The 24,068-nt window shown below is 35.3% G+C and overlaps 1 protein-coding gene across 2 annotated transcripts in view; it reads right to left on the minus strand.

The window, feature by feature from the left end:
* The window catches only part of PAG1 (phosphoprotein membrane anchor with glycosphingolipid microdomains 1), an 84,304-nt gene that overhangs the window by 31,388 nt on the left and 28,848 nt on the right, over positions 1–24,068 (minus strand). The window contains exon 1 of one of the 2 annotated variants that reach the window (XM_087931452.1): positions 1,385–1,598. The exons of the other annotated variant lie outside the window; for it this stretch is intronic. The gene's annotated coding sequence lies outside the window, so the exon portion shown is untranslated. Of the gene's footprint in view, positions 1–1,384; positions 1,599–24,068 lie in introns of those variants that run through there. 2 annotated transcript variants of the gene reach the window in all.

Here is a 24,068-nt window from a genome sequence, read left to right on the forward strand (position 1 = left end):
TGCCAATTAAAGCAGCCCAGCAGTGCCAAGAAAGGTTATTCTTTTACTCTCATTCTTTTTCTTCCTCCCACCCCCTTCAACCATAAATCCTAAATGGAACATTCTTTATTGATTCTCCTTACCAGCAATTAGAGTTGATTAAATGAAGTTTTTATAAATCTTTATCTAACAATCCACCTTAAAATATAACAGGGAAGAGATCCTAAATGTCTTCTGTTAAAAATGGTAAGCTCAAAGCAGTTGGTAACGAAATGTGAAATGGTTCCTTCTTTTAGCTAAAAGTGTAATTATTGGTTTCCTAATCTTGACAGCTAAATACAGCTGGTCAGGTCACTTTCGAATGAGACAGGCAAGGACTGGTGTTGTCAAGCAGCAGCACGTTTCCAGTGCCTCACATATAACCTAGTGTGTTTTTCTCCTTAGAGCAGTTGTTCCCTGTGGATTAAGACATAACAGAAGCCCAAAGAAACTCTGAGCCCCTTGAGATCCGAACTGTTAGCAGATCCACAAACAGCACGTGAAGGTTCTCCAGAATGAATGGCTGCAGGTGTTCAACAGGATGCCATGCAGATAGTTTTCTAGTCCCTCCTCACCTTTCAAGTAGTGGAAGTCAGATTCCTGGCCACTTACATTTCCTCCCCAAATTTGCAAAAGTTAGATAAGTAAACAAATATGCAACCCCCCAGACCCACAAATATTAGGCATTTCTCTACTTAATAATAAGTTAATGATTGTAGGTCACAGCTGCAATGAAAAATAGCTGAAAGACAAGCAGGCTCTCAAACTGGGATGTTTTTTTTTTAACTAAATATTTTAAGGAAAGAATACTTGTGAGAGAACTAGAAAGCAAATCTAAACTTAAAAGTTTCTGAAGGACTGGTATTAGTAGTCAATTTCTTAAGAAATATTGTTTCCTAATATTCAGAAAATTAGGTTACTGCTGTCATTAACCAGCACAATCTAATACTGAATAATGCTTCTCTCTTCTCCCAGTTTTATTTTATGATATAGAAATAACATTTTGATATACCATTCAGTATAGCATCTATTACAAAAGACATAAAAAAGACAGAAACTCCGTGCAAAGCCTGTAATCCTGCAGACTGGTTCTACATTAATGCATTTCAATTAACAAAATCTTCAAAACCCCTACATATAAACATAAGCTATTTGGGATAATGCTATAGATCTGGGAACTAGTTAGTCTTTTCTTTTTCACGTACTTTCCTCATTTAAATATTAATTCAGTCAACATGGGCCCAGTGGAGAGGCATGCATTCTGATCATAAATGATTCTCAGAATCCCAAAGAATCAAGTTAGTCTCACAATGCTCAAGTTTTAGTGGCTTCAAGCAAGCAACATGCAAACTTAGAAAGGGATTACCTTCAGTCTAAAACTCTTCTTCATGTAGCACAGACTCCAAAGCAGAAGCAATGTGCCCCGCTCAACTCTGCTTCTCTTACATATATATGTTAGAAAGTCCTTTCTAGTGATCCAATTCTTGGAATTACCAGTTTCTTGCCTGCTCTGATACTTTCTGAGTCTACATGCACAGCACAGATCACAGACCTAATTTGGCTGCCAAGCCTATTACACTGAACAGACAATGCCTTCTCTGTCAGAACAGAGAATGAATAGTATCACAAGGACACTCCTCTCATGTACAGATCTTAACTTCTTTCTCCTCCTCCTTTCAAAGCAATCTAAGTAGGGTGAGAATGGATGGGAAAAAATCAGGGATATCTGTACTATGATGTTCCCCCTTCCTCAAAGGAAATAATTATTACTAAAAGGGCAGTAAGATGATACCATTAAAAAAAACCCTCACAACTTCAGATGTACAGATGGAAAGTATCTGCTAGCCTCATATTTTTATGCCAAGAGACTGAATGTAAAAAAAAGAAAACATCTGGAATAACCATTATGAGGCCTAGAAAGTTTGTGCAAAAAGACAGGCATAAAGAAAATTCCATGGGAATCATCTGAATGTGGATATATCTGTCTGCTGTTCTCTGTTTTGAAATGGATTTGGAGATAAAGTGTTTGTATTTCAAATGAAAAAACAAAGAGTTTCAAGTGAGATTTTAGTTAAGTAGATAAATCTTTGCAATGACAGGAGATTTACTTTGTCCTGTGGCAGCAATGAGAATTCTCTTCAGTAAACATTTCTGCAATAGACTATATAAACATCTTCCATACATTGACCCAGCTCAAAATACATGATTAAAGGTTAAAGTATTCCTTTGATATCTGTGTTTTAATAAAGTTGTTCAAGTATCACTCCAAACAGTACTGAAAAGAGGTTATTAGTTTGAACTACAGAACTGTACTTGAAATATGTTATATGGTCAATGTTGTTGTTATTTTTGTTTCTTCCACCATGTACATTTTATTAAGAATTTCTGTATGATGTAATATGCATTTTGAAGGTATATATCTCACATAAGAGTATTGATCATATTCAATATATTTGTGTTTCAATTTCCCATTTTTATGCACTTTTTGTTGTCTGGAAGATCGCATTACCAAATTCTTAGTGGGGTAAATACAGGTTAAGTTCAATTTATATTTGATTGATTGATACATTTATATGAAGTTGACAAATGATCAAAATATGAATATAATGAAATTCTTTCACATTCCTAGTCTGAGAGCAGTTGGATCTAATGACTCCTGGGCCTTCTGTTTCATTTTCCTCCTGCCTGAGGCTAAATTAGAGCTGCCAAATGTGCAGACAAACAGAGAGTGCCTGTTTGCCATCTTCTTTTATTTAAGTGTTTCTTGGGGCATTTGACAGGTCACTGCTGGAGAGAGAACATTAGATCAAATGGCCTTTGGCTGGAATGAGGGGTCTCATAGGAACTCATCAAAAATTTCAAGTTTTTGCCTTAGCCAATGATGTAGATTTACATTACACATTTACATTTGTAATAAATCAAAAAGAAACAGTCTTCAACTTTTATGTGCATTTATTTATAACAACTTTCAAAAAATCTGAGACAACTAACCCTACTGAGTTGAGACAATCTTCTGATGAATAGGGTCCATACAGGGATTGTATTTGACACATTTCTTAAATACCAGCTCCATGACGATTATAAGAGCAGTGAATTCATACAATGAATATCTAATTCTTCCAAGATACAACTTAGTTTTACTTCTGCTTATTATAGCACTTGTTCTCCCAAATGGTTAGTAAAAGGAAATAGCATATACATCTTATAGATATTTGGAAAACATTTACTGCTCAAGGCTAGTTTGTTCATTAATTTTCTATCGAATAATATTTAAGTAATATAGAAATCTTCCACCCAAAACGTAACTCACAGAATGAATTAATAACTTATTCTGGAGCTATTGCATACAATATTCTTTCATATTATTTATGGAAAAAAATTTTTGGTGAAAAATGAAAAGAACCTGAGTTTAAAATAGGGAAAAATCAACTAATTCAACAGAGGATTCAAGACACAGGTGTGTTCAGAAGATCCTCCTGTCTCATAAGGAGAATTTCAACAAATGTTGCTTTTCCTCTTCACCTGTTATAAAAATCTGCTCATGGGCTTTCCAAAACAGTGGGAGAAGACTTCAAGAAGAGAATTGAAAAAGCCACTCTCCCTTCTTCCATCTAGTTGATATTGCATCAAATCAAAAAATATCCATGGTTGGGAGTGCCTTCCATTTATATAAAACAAGTTTAGGATTTAATCTACTGAAAATATGCACACATAAAGGTAAATATATGTGTCCTAGGATAATGTAGCAGGATCCAATCTGGGTCAGTCACCAGACCAGAGGACTAGTGACTGACTGAGGTTGGATCCTGAAAATATACAATTGATTAGTAGAGCTGAACCATTCAAACACAATTAGAGCAAGAATATTCCTTTATGTTGTGACAACAATGGAGATGAAAAATATACACTTTTAGGGACAGGGTGGGGAGAAAATCACTTAGAACTCACCTCACTTTAAAAAACAACCCTTCTGTTGCCTAAAATGTCCTAGTGTGCTTATTACCCAAGAGGAAAAAGGACAACAGTGCTCCTGTGCTCTGCTAGAATTTTTTCCATACTCAGTTACAATATCCTCATATTGTTGTCTTGGAACACTTGCTTGCTATTTTCTGGGAGAAATAAGAAATAGTTTTGTTGAATCTAATGAGATTCTTCTCACATGAATTGGAACCAGTTTTTCCAAACCAATTACTTATCAAGTAAGAAGGATCTTAAAGTATCTACATTGAGGCTTGAGCTAATTCTTTTTGAACTTTCTGAATCCATTCATTGGATTATGCAATGATCAATGGATTCATATACACTAAAATAAAGGCGATAAAAATAAATGTATAGGTTTTAGAAATAATTGTGTGGACTGGCAACAATTATTCAATATTAGACAGGAAATACTGGTGTAGTTTGCCATTTCAAGTGTACTGTTTGTGTCACATATAAGAAGAGTGGCACTACTCATAGATTAAGCACTTAGGAGGGTTTTTCATGGGGGTATTTTCCTTTTTGTACTTTCTTCTGTTATGTTAGTGACTTTGAATCACATTTAAATGAATGTGATGTCAGAAATATAAAAGCCAATCCATTTACAATGATGGCATGACTAAATAATAAAAACTCCCTGGACATAATTTAAATTATGCAGAATATTTCCTAGGGTAAATAAATTTTCTAAGACTTTAGGACACAAGGGAATGGTAATAACAATGCTTTTCTGACATGGCATATACAATTAAAAAGAATGTCAAGAAGCATGCCAAATCACTAGATGTCAGTATAATGGAAAATTTTGAAATTAAATATTAATGGAACCAGAAATGTATTCATTTACCAGAAGGAGATGCCAAGAATTGTACATCACCAGATAACTAATCCTAACATTAATCCTAAAATTTTCATCCTAAAATTCTGAATATCAATACAAGGCCATAAATTTTTTTGGCTTCTTTGTTGCTCTTTTTTATTTGCTTTTATAGCTTCAGATACAATAATGTTAAAATGCATGATGATTTTGATGAGAAATTATTTTTAAAAAGTGGTTTTGAAGCACGTCTGCTCATAGTTATGTGGAAAAAGTATGGATTTTGCTAAATTTGGCTAGCAGAAATTATGTTCATAGACAAAAAAGTCAATTGGTCAATCTACAATGAAACTGTTACTAAGATAAAGATATAGTAGCCAAATGTGTTTGATTTATATAGCCATGTTCTTTTTTTTTTGTGCTGACATTTTGTCATCTGGAAAGAAATGAGGATACATGTAAGCAAAATTGGGAGCAGGAACTTAGCTGTTAAGAGGATCATGAATCTGTTAAAAGATCGACAGAGTGGTAGATCTCTCCCCCTCGCCCCACTTCACAGACTTCCATCTTTAATCTACAACTGTCTATGTTCCTTAGGGTCACTTGCTGTTTTGAAAGTGTCAAAAGCTTATTTCATTTTAAATTAGATAATATTATATTCCTCATTTTTAAAATGTTTGTTCTACTGTTCCTTATGCGATTTACTACCCTTAATAGCAGTAGAGATGACATCAGTGGCTCCATTACAATGGTAAAATTATTTTCCAACTCACAATTCCTCTTGAAAGCAGTCGGGCACTGAACATTTAGAAACCACTTTTTAGTTAGAAATAATTTATCATTTTCACATAAGATTTTTTTTTACTTGCTATAAAAGAACGAACACTTGAATTACAAGGTTGTTAATGAAGATATGATGGGCTAAGAAAGAAATGAACATCCCAGTTGGAGACATACTGTCCTATTTTTGAGCTGATTATTGAAACATTAACATTAGACTACATTTGAATTTCAGAAGGTTAGTTTAGATAGCAAGGATTTAAAAACAAAAACCAGCTCATGGAATAAGGCATTCACGAATAGATTAAAAATATTTGCCCAGCTTTAAATTAAGAAAAGCAATTTCCAGGGGAAAAAATTAACACTTTCCTTCAATTGAAAATAAATGTGATAAATTGCTGGTTTGGGCAGAATTTCATTCAGTTTAGTATAACATGAATATGACTTGGTACATTTCCAATTGTAACATGTGAATTGTTGATCAATATCCAATGCAGAAGTTCAGCAGAAGTTCAGCAGAACTTTCCAGTGAAGGACTGGCAGCTTTTACCCAAACTTCCATCTGGCAGGACATGTATAAAACAAAACTTTCTTTAATAAAACTTTGTTTCTGTTGTTGTTTTGCTTTCTCTGATAATTCTTTTTGATCCTAGTTGTTGTTTGGACTTAGCAGTCCTGACTCATTAATATCAATGTGCTCTGAATGTTGATCATATGACTAGGGGGATGCTGCAACAGTCATAAGCATGAAAAATGGTCGTAAGTCACTTTTTTCAGTGCTGTTGTAACTTTGAATGGCCACAAAAGGAACTGTTGTAAGTTGAGGACTACCTGTGTTGAGTATAAACAGTCAAGATAAAGACTTCCTTGCACCAATGAAGAGATAAAACGGGAGGTAATCAAACACAGACACTTATTAGATTAAAAGTAGCATAGATAATGAATAATGTCTTTACCATAATAGTAATAATAATGAAAAAAACTGTCATTGGTCATGCTGTGGAAAGAATAGATGTTGCAGGTTGACATTATCTAGATTTAAGACTATGAAGTATAGAGAATGATATAATGTGTTGAGTTGTGGATTAAGTCTGAAATAGAAGATTTCATCTAAGGCGGGTCTGTTAAACTCACGGCCTGTGGGCCAGATGCATCACGCGCTGGCCATGCCCATTCCCAGTTTAGCAAAGGGGATAGTCCCGATATATCATGTGATGCTGATGTGGCGATGCGAATTTGCCAACTCTGATCTAAGGAATCATGTAATGGAGGATGAAGCTAGCATAGCTGGATAGTAAAAGAAGATTGAAATAATTCTGGAAAAGCCAATGAAATCAAGTGCCTAGAAAGGCTAATACCACCTTGAGTACCGGTATCCAGTCCTGCATTCGTATTCATATAAGAATAGCCAGTGATAAGGAAAGGGACATGTCTAGTGCACAAAAATATTAACCTAATTACTTTGATCCATGTAGAACATGGGCGTTAAACTCATGGCATCAAGTTGCCGTCATGTGACATTTTGTTAGAGATTCAGCAGGTTCTGACCAGTTCTGGAGAACCAGTAGCGGTAATTTTGAGTAGTTCAGAGAACTGGTAGCAGAAATTTTAAGTAGTTTGGAATACCACCTCTGACTGGCCCTGCCCCCATCTATTCTCTGCCTCCCGAGTCCCAGCTGATTGCCTGGGGAGGGGATGGGATTTTACAATAACCTCCTGCCATGCCCACCAAGCCATGCCCACAGAACCAGTAGTAAAAAAAAAATTGAATACCACCACTGCATTTTATTACTGTTTTCCCTTCACGGAGCTGGGGTGGGCCTGGCCTGCATGTGACACATCCTGCCTGCAGGCTACCAGTTTGACACTCCTGAGTAGAAGATCTGGAGGGTGTTGTACCAGAAGAATAAGTAATAATTGGACTATGGCAGGGTTGGAGAGATAAAGTGTAAGAACTGAATCAGAACTGTGGCTACACAGAGATCTCCTTCAATGAGAAAGAATATTATTCCACCAGACTCTTTCGTACTATGTTCATAGTTAATATTCTTTTCTTACACTTCTTTTTATTCTTTTCAAAAAGCTGTATTGGATCCTTAGGAGAACAATTTACTCTAGCAGCTGCAAACAGCTGTGAACTTTCCCATGAGGTCTGCAGCTGCTGCTTCTGAAAAATCAATGATCATTCTATGATGAAAAGGCTTTAGCTATCCCTGAAATAAGATCATTTGCTCATATTGTGGGAACTCAGGCAGCTAAACTGCTATTTTATTTATTTGAACCAAAGAGGAACTTCTTTTATCTGGGAACCAACTTACTAAAAATAAATGTGCCCGGGAGACAGCATGAAGATAATTAAGATTAATTATGTAAAATATTTCTGACTCTTGAAATAGAATTTACCTCCCCAAAAGAATTTATTGAGCATTGCAATAATTATTTCATATTCTGTTTCTTCGTGTTGAAATAATTAAAGAAATGACTACACAATATAGTCAATTTCAAATTCTTCCTTAATCACTACCAAATGTCTTTCAATATAAAATCAGGCTCCAAATTATGGAGAGAACTTAGACATCATAGATCTTGAATAGGATTTCATTTAACTCTACACAGAACACTGAATGTCGATTTTCAGAAATAAGCAGCCTTACATCTGGTAAGAACATTACATTCAAGTAGTTCATCAAACACATAATACAGATTCTCCATAAAGTTCCTAGGCAAATTCTGGAGTTTTCATCTTAGTCTTGCAATTGCAAACAGCCAGACTGGGACATTTTACTGGTTAAGACAAAAGGGCATTTGGTCCATATCTCTTTCTGTTGCCTGGCAACTACAGGAAACTCCACCACCCTCTGTTTCAAATGGCAGCACTATCTGCCATGAAGGAAAAATATAAAGAGGTTAATGGTATATAGGAAAAAGTGGCGCAGAGAGTGCATATCCCTAATTATTTTGCATTATTTTAAAAGTGCCCCAATTTCAAATCAGTAGTGAAAAAGTAACAAAATGGAAACAAATTTAAGAGACCAAATTAAATCAACACAAGAGCTTCCAAACAACCTTCCTGTATTATAACCACCCAACAAACACTCTCAGTAACAGCTCAAGGAGTAATTTATGGCCTCATAAATGTTTTCCACAAATGAGCACCATTCACTTGTAAGTACCTCATCCATTTTTAGTGCCCTATCCAACTTCCTTCTCTCAGCTAAGCTATCTTCAATCTCTTATTAATATATTTATTCCAGCTGGGTCCCTTCATCTTGTATCTCTCCTAGCAACAGATGCTTTAACCTGACCTAGCCCCATCAATTGATATTTCCTCTTTTTAATGCATCATTGAATTAAAAACAGTGGAAATCCCATATGCATACTGTAAAAAGAAAACTCCATTACGAAAACTCCCTTTTTCCAAAATGGCTTTTAAACTGATTCAGCTGAGCCACAGTTCTGCCTTCCGTTAGGAAAAGGGCAAAATTGCTTTTGCAGACCATAATCAATATGACATTGCTAAAGTCATAATCAGAGTGGATGAGTTTTCTTTCCATAAACCCAAAGGCATTCAAATGATACAAAGAATGCTCCTACATGTCATGAATTAACAAGCAGAATACGCCTGAGATTTTACATTCTTTGTTTTCTTTCTCAAAACAACAGATGTATCTTAAAAATACTACCTAGGCAGAGACTGTACTTTAAAACCATTTCAGCAACAATATCTTGAACACACATCACAATTTGCTCTTTCAACACAGTCTTGTTAATTTACCCTAAAGACTTATCTTTAGGGTAAAATCTCTGCATATAACAAGCTCAAGTTGTCATTGCCATATGTTTCTCCAGTTAAAACAAAATGTTGCTTTTATAAAATTTCAGGCCCTGACAAAGACACATGCGTGCACTGGATATCAAGTATTAGGCTGTAGTGGTAACCTCCAGCAAGAGATTTCTAGTAACATGAAAGAACAATTTGTTATAATTAATTTTACTGTGGTTGGGAAAAAGATGTCAATGGATTTTATGTTTCGGATGTCAAAATAATTTAATTTGCCTTGGTAACCATGCACCTTGCCTGGGCATCAGTCAAGTTATAGTTTTACTTATAGTTTTAATTCAATCAGAAAATTATTATAAATTATCCTTATGGACAACATAACTTAGCCAAGGGGTAGATGAGCCAGTATCTGCACGTTATATGGAATAGTATCTATTGTATTTGCTAGGTTGGCTGAGGGTTATGGAACATATAGTTCAAAATATCTAGGTATTGCCTACTCCTAGTGGTGGGATTCAAATTTTTTTACTACCGGTTCTGTGGGCATGGCTTGATGGGTGTGGAAGGGGAGGGACGCTGTAAAAACTCCAATCAGAGGTAGTATTTGCCAGTTCTCCAAACTACTCAAAATTTCCGCTACCAGTTCTCCAGAACTGGTCAGAACCTGCTGAATGCCACCTCTGCCTACTTCCCCCTTATACTGAATCTTAATGTTTTCTTTTAACTGCTAGCATATAGAAAGATAGAGCAGAATCTCAACTCAATGGTATATTGAAGGTGACGGACTCTCTCTACACTTTATTACAAACTTTGTTACAGAAATTATTTAGCAACTGAACATGTCTAGATACTTCTGGTTCTTGATTAATTATGTGGGAAGCCCCGCCTTCCCCCAAAGAATGAAACGTTTTGGGAAATATTAAAAAGGCAGGGTAAAATATTTCCCTTAAAGGAGAAATTTAATTCTTAAAGGAGGCAAAAACCACCCCCACTTTCCCTGCCCGAAGTCATTTTGATTTGTAAACTATATATTAAAGTTTAGTACATGGTTCAAAGCATATGACTATGGCACAGGAAAAAACATAGTCATACTTCAAAATGAAGGCAACTGAGGAAGATACAAGGATTGAGCTGAGCTTCTTTCTGAAGACAAAAAGGTACATACAGGGGGCTGTAAATATTTGTGTAGATGCAGCTCTAATAGTTTTCTCCAAATAAATATTTTATATAAGTAGGGCTACTTGTTACATTAGTAGAAAACACATTTTTTGCAACTGGACACTACAAATGGTTTTTCAGTGAAGTGGTGATGTCTTCTACATTTCCGCCCAGAGCAAGGTTTTAACAGTAAAGCTATCGAATGAAATATAATAAGTTTGAAGTTTTCCCTTCAAAAAAGGAACTATACAAAACAGCTTTATCCAGGCATTAATTGGATCTTATGCTTAATGAGAATGTCATTAATATTTTTTTTCAAGAATGGTTAATTCTTTTGAAAAAAAATGTCCCTTCTTAAAATGATTTTGTATGTAATACATTTTGTACTTGAGATGGATTTTTAGCTGTACAAAAAAGTCGTGAGATCTTATTTGGATGCTATTAGAAGTTTGAAATTACTATGGCCTAAAGGAACTGTTACAAATTCTAACTTGTTACAGGAAGAAAATGTATTAGAGTTTCATTATTTAGCCATAAAAAGCTGTATGTCACTATTTTCACACTTTAAATGGGAAATGGACAAAATTCCATTAATTCCTGACCAAAAGAAGAATAAAAAAGCATTTATTTAGTAATCCATTAAAACCTTGCAGGAAATGGGGAATGGAGCATTTGATTTTTCTCTCTCATTCTGTTTTAGCAGAATTTTAAAGGCTGGAGTCAATTTATGGGGTTAAGCATTATTTTTCAGAGGAATCAATATGACTAAGTATTGCTTGATTTTTTATGCGAGAAACAAAAGCATTTTATTTGTAAGCATGTTTTGAATAAAAGTGCCTAGATTAACAGGAAATAGTTTCTCAGCAAACCCATAAATGTTCTTAATGTTTTTTTGTCTCTAATGTCTTCCACAAATCAATTGTATCACAGTCTAATTCACAAAATGTCCATAACAAAAAAGCTTCACAGCATGCAATACAGTTCATAAACAAGCATATTCTTATTGTGAAATTGACAAGGGACACTCAAGGATTTATGTTTAGATGCTGTTGGTTTGAAAACCAATTTGAATAAAATGAAAACCTCATTGATCTAATTTCTACTGATGTGGAATTACCCAAACCGTTCACTTGAATCTTCTTAGAATCAAGTAACAGGAAGCCCGCAACAGTCTTTAATTTGATATAGTGCTTAGTATAAGGACATTTAGTCAAAAAAAGAATGGTTGTGAGAATTATAAAGATCATCTCTGTATCTCAATTGCTTGTTCTTTCATAGGGAATTTATCCTCTTCTCCAGCCACCAATAAAGATGGACCAATTTCCTTCTCTCCTAGTTCGCATTGTATGGTTCACATTGTATTTGTGTTAAGCATAGGATTAGATCCGGATATAACCATTGTTAAAGTACAATCACTGGACTCAAATTGACTTGATTTTAATGAGTGATAAACTTGGGATCTAACTTTTTTTAGCCTCTAAATTTCTTTGAAATCTTGGTCAGAATTGGTTTGTAAACACTGGACTCCAGCTTAATTATGGTTATATTAGTGCAAATAATATAACCTATATTATATTTATATAAATATAAATATTTTCTCATGTTTCAGTTTTTCTCATGGACAGAAGAATAAGAAAAAGAAAGGAATTTGGTAGATGTTCACTCTCATCTGTGCATATTGCTTTAGCATTTGATCAGCCAAAGAATTATTTTGCAGAGATATTTTAATTAATTTGTGTAACATTAATAAAGACAGCTACAAATGGAAAGATAAAAGGTTCAAAACAGTTTTAAAATAATCTGATTTTTCTACCTCATATATCTTTGGAAGAACATATATTTCACCAATATTATTTAAGAATGAGGAGAACAATATGAACTCCTGCTGCTGCTGTTAAGCAATTATAAATAAGAAATTATTACCATTCACTTAATAATATATTTAAACCTACTTACTATTTTACTAACACTGGTATATGTGACATGAGCTTCTGGAGAAGTGGCATAAAAATGGAAAAACATGCCTATTTTTTTAAAAAATACATGTGTAAAAGCAAATCAGTATTGCTTGGCTTATATTTAGCAAAGTCAAAAGATCTAAAAAATAGCAGTAAAGTAATAAGTGCCAGCCCCACTAAACACAAATGTATATAATGCCCTTACTTTTGGGGCCTCAGTTTAATAGGCAGATCTGATCTGTATGTAAATTTTACAACATTGTTCTGAATAAGGCAATTCCTTATAATTTAATCAGTTTTTCCTTTCCATGATGCATTAGAGCAGTGCTCTCCAACCTTTCTGGCTTTGCAGACTGGTGGGGGGGAGGGTTTCATACAAGCAGGAGGCGCCGCTCATGCAAATGGAGCTGTGGTCACCCACCACTTGCATGGTCTGGTTCCAAATTGCAGCCTGATACCAGGCCATGCCCTGGAGATTGGGGATCCCTGCATTAGAGGACCCCACATATAGCACACTTACATCAGTCTGTTAGTAATGTTGTTCAAATAACCTTTGTAATCCTTTTGATTAATTTCATATTCAACTGCTTGCAAGGAATATAAATCCTTCCATTGCCCACCATCCAGTCAGAGCTTAAGAAGTTTCTTGGATGAGAAGTGAAACATCTTTAAAGAAAAGCAAGAAAGTCCAGTTGCCTCTTGAAAAAGCATCTTTGGGACAATAATTAGATAGCCTTACTGAAGAGAGGAAATCTTTACAGATCATTTTTGTATTCAGAATGAATAAACAATGTCAACAATGATGTTTTTTTCTTTTAAAAAGCAATACAGGCTTCTAATCAAAATACTGTAGATTAGAGTTTAATCTGTTTCTTCTCTGCTGTTCTTATTTATTTATTTCCTTTCTCTCTTACTTATTTAATTGAGACAGAAGCTGCTTTGGGAAACAACTTATGGTCGAAAAGTGGCCAGCATAAACTGTTGGCTCTAGCATTAGTTTGATGCTCAAAATTCTCCTCTTTCCCTCCAAATCAAATCAACTTATTACAGCTCTAAGGCGGATACAATAAAATGTCTAATAGGAGAACTACTACATTCTTTTATATGTATAAGAAACAGAAAAAGTAAGTATAATAGGATCTAAAAACATTTAAGAGAATATATATATTAAAATAAAACTGAATAAGAATAGTATATTGTTCCAAATTTAATTAGTGCCGTGTGTTGTACAAATGATAGAAAAAAGCTGGATGATTTATGAAGATATTTTTGAGTCCTTTCCTGAAGAAAGTCACATTATGGAGAAATCATACTCTCTGCCTGGAATTTTCTTCAAGATCTAGACTTCTTATATAGGGAGAAGCATGGTAGTGTATGGCTTTCAATTTTATTGAGCCATTACTACATGGACACAATTAAAGATACATAGGAGAATCCTTAACATGACTGCTGAGGGCAATGCATCCAGCCTGGCTAAAGTGTAAATATTTCAAAATTTCAGAATCAAAATGGGTGATAAATGGGATGTCTTTCTCATTCCTATCCATGAAATAGACATAGTAACTACACTGTTGGTATATAGCAGGGTGGATAAAAATCGATTTAATCTTTTTTTTTTAAACGGATTTCTAAAATTTAAATTAGATTTTTTTTTATTTAAAACAGATCTTTTTTAATCAAATGTATTTTAATAAAATGCTTTTGGAGTAAAATTTATCTAAAGATATCTTTCTATTTAAGATACATTAATAATTTAGTTTATTCAACATGAAATGGAGCTTAGTTATGTAGCATGAGGCTGTATATTCTGCAATATTTACATTTTTGGTAAACTCATTCAAATGAATCCAAGCTCTGCAAGATAAATAGGAAACCTTCATTTTGTTTTCAAATAACAATATTAAAGATTCTAACTACCAGTAAGAATGAGTCCTTCCATTTAAAGAGCGCCTGACATTTCAGATCCATCATGGCTGTTAGCGTGCATCCACTCACCTACTGCCTGCCACATCCTGCACCTTGTTATGTCACGGCTGCATCACCAGCCATCCCACTGAAGTGAATGGGACTCTCGTTGAGTCAACAGCGGGTCAGAGGAGGAGCCACCGTGGGACAGAGATGACAGTTGCTCTTTAAAAATTATGATTTAAATTGAGTTGATTTAAATCAAAACTTTTTACTAGTGATTTAAATCATGATTTAAATTGACTCGATTTAAATCAAACAGTAATACTGGCAAACAGTAATACTGTTATCACACAATTAGCTAAAATACTTGAATATATGTAGGAGGCATCCCAGCTGACCCCAAGGGTAGGGTCAAATACACCATCAGTTTGGAGTTATTACATTCCTGTAAAGAGTCCCCCTTGAAGTCCATTGACTCTTATCTGATGCCAATTTGCTTTGACTGTTAGTATATTAGATTCTTACGTATAGGTTGCATGGAATAAACTCATAATGCTTTTGAATTCTATCCTGGTTCCCCATTTCCTGCACCTGACATTAGATAGATTAAAAAACAGTGAAGGTAATATGCAATTTTGTTGTATACCTGTATTAGTTGGGATGCTTCCTTCCAGAAAATGAGAATCAGAACTGGAATTAGTTATTCTGAAACTGAATTTCATTAATTCAAAGGATTTTAAATTGTATTACAATAGGAAGAAATAAAGGAAAAGTATAACTCAGTTATATTAAATAATGCTACAAAAATATAACTAGAATGCAAAGAGTATAACTGAAAGTTCAGATGATACCCACCAATATCCTTGGAGCCCCAAAGTTGGTAAGACTAAATTTTTGTTCTCCTTTTGAGGAAAGTTTAAAATTTCTTTTGGGAAACTTTTGGCAGGGTATTAACAGGCACAGGGCAGCCAACCCAAAACATTCATTTGGTCAGTAACCAAATGAACCTTTAAACCCGAATTAATTCTGGGCTTATTCACTTGACCTTGGTATGCTCCATAAAAGCTAGTGCAGCTGTCAAATAAAGCAAAACTATACTGTATATTCCTGATCTTTGAATCAAGTCAAGTATCAGTTCCTTCAAGTACTTCTTGAAGGGAAAACACCCTTTTAAGTAGAATTTAAGGACAGTTCAAATGTACATGTTGGACTAATTTTTTCCCCCTTCTGTTCAATTGTGTCTGATTCTCAGAGCGTGGATAAGTCCCTGCAGTTCTCTTGGCAAGATTTTTTGCAAGTCGTTTGCTCATTGTTTCCTTCTAGAACTGAGAGAAAGTGGCTGGCCCAAGTCACCCAACTAATTTTGTGCTTAAGTTGGAACTAGAGCTCCCCATCTCCTGGTCTCTAGCCTGACACCTTATCTACTACACAACTAATTTTAAAGCTAAACATTCATAGTCAATTGCAGTGGGAATCCACATAAAAGTAGGTTAGCACAATAGGTTTTTCTTGGTTATTTCTGCCACCAGAAGTCATTAAAGATTTTTTTTAAGCCATTTGTTTAGCATCATGTGTATTATTTGCAGACCAAGTCCTCTGGCTTTCCACTAAGGTTTATTTACAACAGCAACAAAGCAAAGATACCAATGTTTACTCAGCACTGAATGAAATTAAGAAAACATATAGTATATTAGTCTATGACAGAAGCAACATGGAAGTTCCCAAGGTATGCAGTGCAGATTATTTAATATCCCAAAATTTCAAATCCACAAATTGATTTTCAGATATTCATTGATGTCAAGTATTTAGGACAAGAAAATGTTGATATTTTGCTTCAGGGATCTTTTCATTTTAAGGCATTTTATTACAAGTTGCTGATAATAATAAATGCATATAAAATAAAAAATAAACAAACAGGAGGTCCATTCTCCGCTGTCTTTTCTTTTGATTTCAGAATTATTATTGCATATTTGTTATAAAACAATGTTTAACAAGCTCAATGCCATATGCAAAACAGCCTCTTTGAGGAGCAGCATGAAAAGCAGAGGCGAGAAAAATAATGATATTTCTGGTAAAGTAGCCATTCTGGTGGCAAGAAAGGGAATGTATAAAACTAAGATGAATTAGTCATATTAACAAAACATAGCAATCTAAGCGATAGCTCTTTAGTTATAGCTATCTAAAAATGCTATCTATAAGAATGCGTAGAAATTATTAGCACAGAAAATTCTGCTTCTGTTTAGACATCCAGTGATATAAAGCTCCATATTTCTTACAAGTATTTTCCACTATCAGAAGAGATGATCTTGTTAAGGGTAAGATGACAGTAGGGTTGGTAGACAGGCTAAGCTGATTCTCATTGACCATTCAGCAACACTGTTTTTGCTGCAGACTGCAGGAGAAGATTAAACAGTCAAAAAAGACTGTTTATCTTTTGATTCAGTTATTGGTTGCAGACTACTACATTTCTTAAAAAACCTTTTGATTTCTGGATCCATAAGTTTAAAATGGTTGAATTTAGTATAGTAGTATTGAAAAGCAACACTGCAGATTTGATTTTCACTCCTAATGCTCCCATCTAATAGCATAATTAAAAATTAAAAGACAGACAGCTAAAATAATAACAATAATAACAAGCACCACTTGAATACTCTCAGCACTGACAAAATCACCACCAGTCAATCACACAAAACAGCTTTACCTGGAACAGCTTACATAGTGCAACAATACATTTAACATCATCAAAGAACATCTGAGTATTAAAGGTTTTTAGGATGGACTGGATAGATAAAAATGCAAAATCCAATCTAAACATGTGCCTGGCTGTGTGACCAACCATAACAGTAAGTGAAAAATTGTGTAGCAGCATGCTTACTAGCTCAAACATCAAAAAGCAACAAAAATAAATATGTTATCTTTTCCTGAACTAATCTGAGTCTTAAAATTCACCAAGCATTCATATTTTCAGGCTCACACCAATCTTCTAATGTTTCCTTTGAATTTTGTAATAAGGATATTTGTATAGTATCTTTTTTCATGCAGAATCAGTATCATTGCAATGTTACACAACTGAATTGCAACAGAGAAACATCTTTTTAATTAAAAGCAATTACAATAGCGACAGTAGTCAGAGTTAATTTATAATCTTACCTTGTTTTAGCACTCCTGTCAAGATACAGTTGGGGCAGGGAGATTATCATATAACTAGAATGGAATTCCTGTTGCTAGTGACAACGGAAGAGACCCAATAATGATTTTTTTAAAAAATCCCACAACTGCAATGTTCAAAATACAGACGAAACCTATGACAATAGATTATTAGCATATATACAAATCAGAAGTCATTATTTCTGAAAATATAGAAAATAAGAAGCATCTCTTTTGTTTGAAGAGTTCTAAGTTATATTGCTCTTATTTCTTTAATGCTTTTTACAGAGTCAAAGTTGGAAGGGGCTGTTTACACTATCAAATTGATTTACCAGATCAATTCAAGAATCCAAATTAAAGCATCCTCAAAAGCAGTACCATGAGGAGAATTCTTTGGATCCCAGAGCAACTGTCTCAGATACCACTACCCTGCCCCCAAATTGTGAAAGAATTCAGGAATTCAGGAATGTCAGCACTAAGCAGGTGACTCCCAATCTCAAGGTACACACCACCATGAATGACAAAAATGGTAAGAAATTTAGAAAGCCTTAGGAAATTTTTCTCACTTAGTGTGAACTGTACATCTTAAACTCTGAGGATTTTCCCACTGTAGTCTCAAGTAAGATTTATACAGATAGTCCTTGGTTTACAATAATGGCACTAAAAAGTGACTTATGACCAGTTATCACACTTACAACCATTGTAGAATTGCCATGGTCACATGATTAAAATTTGGGCACTTAGGACTGGTATGTATTTATGACAGTTGCTCTGTCCTGGGATCATGTAATCACAATTTCTAATCTTCCCACATGGCTTCCAACAACCAAAGTCAATAGGGGAAGCCAGGTTCATTTAACAACACTTAAAAACTGGAGCGATTCACTTAACAACTGTGGTAAAAAGGTCATAAAATGGGGAAAACTCACTTAACAACTGCTTTGCTTAACAATGGAAATTTTGGGTTCAATTATGTCAAAAGTTGAGGACTACCTGTAGTTGGCATTATTACAGAGATAGTTGCAAAATAGGCATGTCTCCTTCTAATGGACAACAGTAGGGCTTGAACAACTACAATATTTTGTGGCATGCCAGTGGGCTAATTTTGATGATCCAGTCAAGCTAAGGCAGGGGTGTCAAACTCAAGGCCCGTGGGCCAGATTCGGCCTGTGGGGTGTTTAAATCTGGCCCGCAGGGCCGGGCCGGGAACAGCAAAGGACTGGCCCATGGTGCTCCTGCCAGCGAAGACTGAGCTCAGGGAGGGGTGCGTTCAGCCTCCTGTACCCTGTTTTCATCCGCAACTGCCCCCTGCAGCCCTCTGCCACAGAAAACAGAGCTAAATAAACTGATTTTAATAAATCGATTATCCAGATTACATTGCATATATAATCCTAAGAAGAAATATAGGTAATGGAATGTGTTTCTCATTTTTACTCCAAAATATTCTTCTAATAAACAGGAGTGGAAAATAATTGCACAAAGTGTTTATAACCATTTAAATCAACAATTTGATTTTCACACATGGTCATTTATGTTTAAGTCAGATATTGGTTGCACATCAAGTGTTCATTCTCATAATCAAGTATTTATATACAGAAATAATGCCTATTTACAGCAACAAAATCACATTCTCCAAAAGGCTTTTTCTGGAAAATCAGATTTAATGCCTTCAGTAACATTCCATTAGAAAGAAAGAAATGAGATGATTACACTTTAGTTAGCAATGTGGAAAGTCATTTAAAAAAACATTTGAATATGAGGGAAATTGTGGTTTAATCATTCTAGCTATTGCAAATATTAATTCTCACATAAATGCAGGGCTGCTTCAATAAACATGAACATGAAAGAAGAGGAAACAGAAAGCAGTTGCTCGTTTTTCAACAATAAACAAAGTTTCATGGTTACATGATGTCCATTGAAAGATGTGTACAATGAAATCCCACAAACAGTATTGGTTCAATATGTTGTTGCAGAATGACTACTAATTACTTAAATATGCATATTTAACTTGGCCCTAACCAAGTTATTTTAAAAGGCAACCAAACTTAATTACACTAGAATCTCTGTGTGGGGTGGGTGGGGTGTGTGTGTATGTGGGTGTGTATCTGCACAGATGGTGGCTGCTTTAAGGAGTTCCTGAAACAGGTTACATGCTCACCTATGTATTTTCCAGATAATCTCTGCATAGTCTATCTAATACAAGTAATTATAGCATACAGGGTCTTCTAATATCCTGTTTCTACTTACCAATAGGGAAAAAAACCTCTGTTTATTTAAACATGCTTTGCATTGTTCAGACTACCATAGATTAATTAATAGGATAATATAGGATAGTCCAGTGGTGGCTAACCTTTTTGGGCTCCTGTGCCAAAAATTGTGTGCACCAGTGCACGCGCATGCACTCGTTTGCCAGCACCCAGTTTGTAATGTGCGGCCCCTCCCCATGCGTCCTACGCATGTGCGCGCAATCCGTTACCTGCACTGTGCCTCACAGCTGTTTTTTTGGTTGGTTTGAGGCCTTTTTCGGCCTCCCAGAGGCTTGGAAAAAGCCTCTGCCAGGCTTTTTAGGCCGAATATAGGTCCGTTTCATCACTTCCAGTATTCCAGGAAGTGACAAAATTCATCCTGAAAAGCCTTGCAGAGGCTTTTTCTAAGTCTCTGGGAGGCCTAAAAAGGCTTCAAACCAACCGAAAAAATAATAATAATCAACTGTGAGGTGCACGCATGTGCAGTGAGGTAAGTTTGCCTGCGGCTCATGTGCCAGCACAAGTGGCTCTGCATGCCACTCGTGGCATGCGTGCCATAGGTTCGCCATCATGGGGCTAGTCTAACATGTTAAGCTATGATTAATCAAATCATATTTTTTAGGGAAAAACACATGGCAACGTTCATATAACTAAATCAAACTGTGACTAAATGGGATCTATAGACCTAGGTTTTCATCCAAAAAGCAGTTTTCCGCTGAAAACAGCTGAACAGCATGATGCCAAAATTGACACCCCAAAAACTAAGCAACAGACAGGACAGGTGGACTTAAAATGCTAATGTATTGACACAAGTCTATCCATACCGAAATAGACCCACAAAATTCTGCTTGTCTCTGTCTTCTGAACAAGCAGTATATTTAGTATAATTACAGCATCTTTTGGGCTTTTATTTCAAAATCCCATGGTAATTTTATCATAGCAAGTCATTTTTATAAATTACACATTGATATCTGTTTAAGCATATGTTTACAATATATCAAGCTTGAAACAAGCACTAATATAGATAAAGCTGCTATCCTTCACACTTAAAATATGCTTTTGTATTTGCATTTCTTGTTTCTCTTTCTCACATACATATACAAGCACACAAAATTTATTGGATTGCCCAAAGTACCTAAAAGATGTTTGTCTCCAAATGAAAATTAGCTAAAATATTGTAACTGATACATACAAATATTATGGAAGCATGGTTTTCAGACTGTCCAATAATTGTTAATTCTATATCATAATATATAATACTGACTTCCTAAAGCATTGTATCAAGAAAAATATGGAGTTACATTCCAGTGGAAAGCAGAGATCAGTCAATTAAGATTTCTTCTCCCTTTTAGCAGGAACAATCTCTATTCTGTTAGAATTTCACACTGACTTCCAATCTGTTCACCACAGATCTGAGGGGATATAGTTACCCATCTTGCTTACTCTTTTTAAAGAGCATCAGCTAGAGTAGTCATATTTTTGTTGCATTCATTTACATTTCCCATATTACTGAATTCCCTAGGATCATACTGCTGCCACAGCCAAAAATAACACTGCCACTTCTTCAATTAATTTCAATAACAATGGCTAAACACTATAATTTTCAAAATAGAATAAAGTGTTAAAAAGAGAGAGAAACATCTACCTTGCTGCTCTTTGCAAAGGTATTTAAGAAGCCATAACTTCTGCACTGTTTTATTTACCAGATTTTTAAAATCGGCTGGCTCCATAGCAATGAAATGCATTTAAGAACTGGAGTACCATTACTTATGTTCCGCCTACCTTCGTTACCCGTAAAAGACTATTATCTGATGAAATCATATAAATGTATTCCAGTGCAGAATTTCTCCTGCATTTTTTAACCACCTCAATTTCATGAAAAATACTTGGAAACTCTATGAAAGATAAAGAGAATTGTAAAGAAATTTTCTGGATCTTTGCTGTTGCTGAGAAAGGGAATACTTCTATGTCAAAAGGTAGTAAAGTTGTTAAGACTAAAGGAAAAAATGAATCAGAATGTGCCACCGAACTATCAATTCTTGACAAAACTCCTTAAATGCTACAGACCAAAACAGAAGGTTAATAGATCCACTAGAGAGTTTATACACAGGAAAAGAGAGCAATGGGATCAGCAGCTGACACAGGCAAGGAAAGATGAATTGTAGGATCAAAGATAAGCGGGTGGGGGAGCGTTGAGAGGAAAAGGATCAGTGAACTAAGAAATTCAAATATGAAGGCCTTGCAGACTGGATTTGGCTACAGATTCTGTATGTGTGCAGAAGTAGAACAACAATCTGTATTTTCACTTGAACCGTGTTCATAATATAAACATATAATGTTATGATATAAAATCATGATGATAAAGAAAATCTGGACAGAGTGTTGCCTCCCCAAAATTTAGAACATTGGGTCATTTGTTCAAGACTGAAATACCGCATAATTAAACCAAAATTTGCAGCCATCAGATGAGTGATGGCCACTGATATAAAATGCATTGGGCAAATTCACAAAAGAATGGCATGTCAGTAACACAATTTTCTGTCTCCTGAATCCCAAGAAGCATACCTGAGGAACAATAGTGGAATAGCCTACCCTTTTCCTGGCCTGTGCTATTGGGTTCCTTCATACTTGTGATGGGCCCTCGTGTGACACATTGTGCAACACAACACAATGGATCAGCATGGTCCACCAGACCCCACAGGGCTCTTCCTACATTTAAGTAATAGGAATCTTTATCAACTCCTTCTTTTATAGCATCTGCCAATGGTTTGATTCACAGGAAAGTTCTTGGAAAAACTTTTGGAATATTTTTTGAGGTGACAGTAAGGGAAGCTGGTAAGTTGGTGGGTGATGAGCAAAGCTACTCAATTCTTTTTTTAACATGGTATCATTCTATTCAGGATACTAACCCAACAATGCTGATTTCCCATTGATTGAAGACATGGACCTAAACAAATATGTTATCCTAATGGGAGTAACAACATGCAGTCCCTGAATATTCCCCCCCCCCCATGTCTGGGGAAGCAGTGCATGGAGGGCAATTTTGGCTGACAGAAAACAGTGTTTCAGATGTAATGAGAGTCCTTGGTGCTCTCTGAGCTTGGTTGTTTTCTTGTAGACGTTTCATTACCTAAATTAGGTAACAACATCAATGCTGCACATCAGTGCTGAGTATTGATGATGTTACCTAGTTGGGATAATGAAATATCTACAAGAAAACAACCAAGCTCGGAGAGCAACAAGGATCCCTCATATCAACCCTGAGTTACAAATATTCTCCTTTATTGACCCAGTTGTAACTCTCCTGACAACTTCATCTGGAAAGATATTTGCAAATATATATGCTGCACATTTCCAAGTGTTTCAGTAAACTCATAGTCTGTGCTGAAGATGTTCCTGATGTGACATGCAAAAAGTGTTCCCTTGAAGACCTGAAAGTGAGAGAGTAGGCAGGCACTCATACAAGTAGTTGGGCCTTAGTTAAGTTTTCGCTTACCAAAGTGAACACCTGATTTGACCTCAAAAAACAAACAACAACTAGCACATTTAATCATACTTGCATTCTCTATCTGTACTGTCACATTCCATTTCTGGGTGTTCTATGAAAAATAAACCAGCCATAAGGTTATCAGGGTATGTGTCACCAACACCAGTTCTCTTTTACAGGGAGAAGGCAGCATTATCAGCCAAAGTAAAAATGACAAATGACCTTACCACAGATGTCATGTGGCTCTCTCTGATGGCCCTGCCAGATTCAGAAGATCCCCCCATGACTGTAAACTGTCACTTCAAAAAAAAAAATCAAATCCCTTGTGTTATTTTCTCAACTACTAAGAGTCAGTTTCACACTTAGTAGTTGATTAATTACTGCTGCGTAAAAATAGGAAAGTTGTGTTGCAGAAGGCTGAAAAAAATAATTGAGCTAAATCATTGAGTAATGAGTTACTAAATAATTTATTCATACAACACATAGCCTCACTTTTTGCTGCTATAAAGTATATCAAAGGAAGAATATATTCTGGTTAGAGCTTAAATGCTATCACATCATTACAATGAAGAATGGAGCATTCAAATTTCTAAGAACTGTATAGAAAGCATAAAAATATTACTTTATAGTATCAGGAAGGGAGATTATTGTCAGAATATTAGAGTAGGCAAATGTCTGAATTGAGGTTCCAACAATTTTTCCAAGAGACAATGAAAAGAAGTTAAATTGGATATGAGGAGAGGGAAATGAAACTATATTTGTATTATTTTGTATAAGGTGAAGATTGAAG

This window comes from Pseudonaja textilis, chromosome 3 (assembly GCF_049901715.1).
Source record: "Pseudonaja textilis isolate UNSWEBS1 chromosome 3, rPseTex1.2, whole genome shotgun sequence".
In the NCBI taxonomy this organism is placed as follows: Eukaryota; Metazoa; Chordata; class Lepidosauria; order Squamata; family Elapidae; genus Pseudonaja; species Pseudonaja textilis.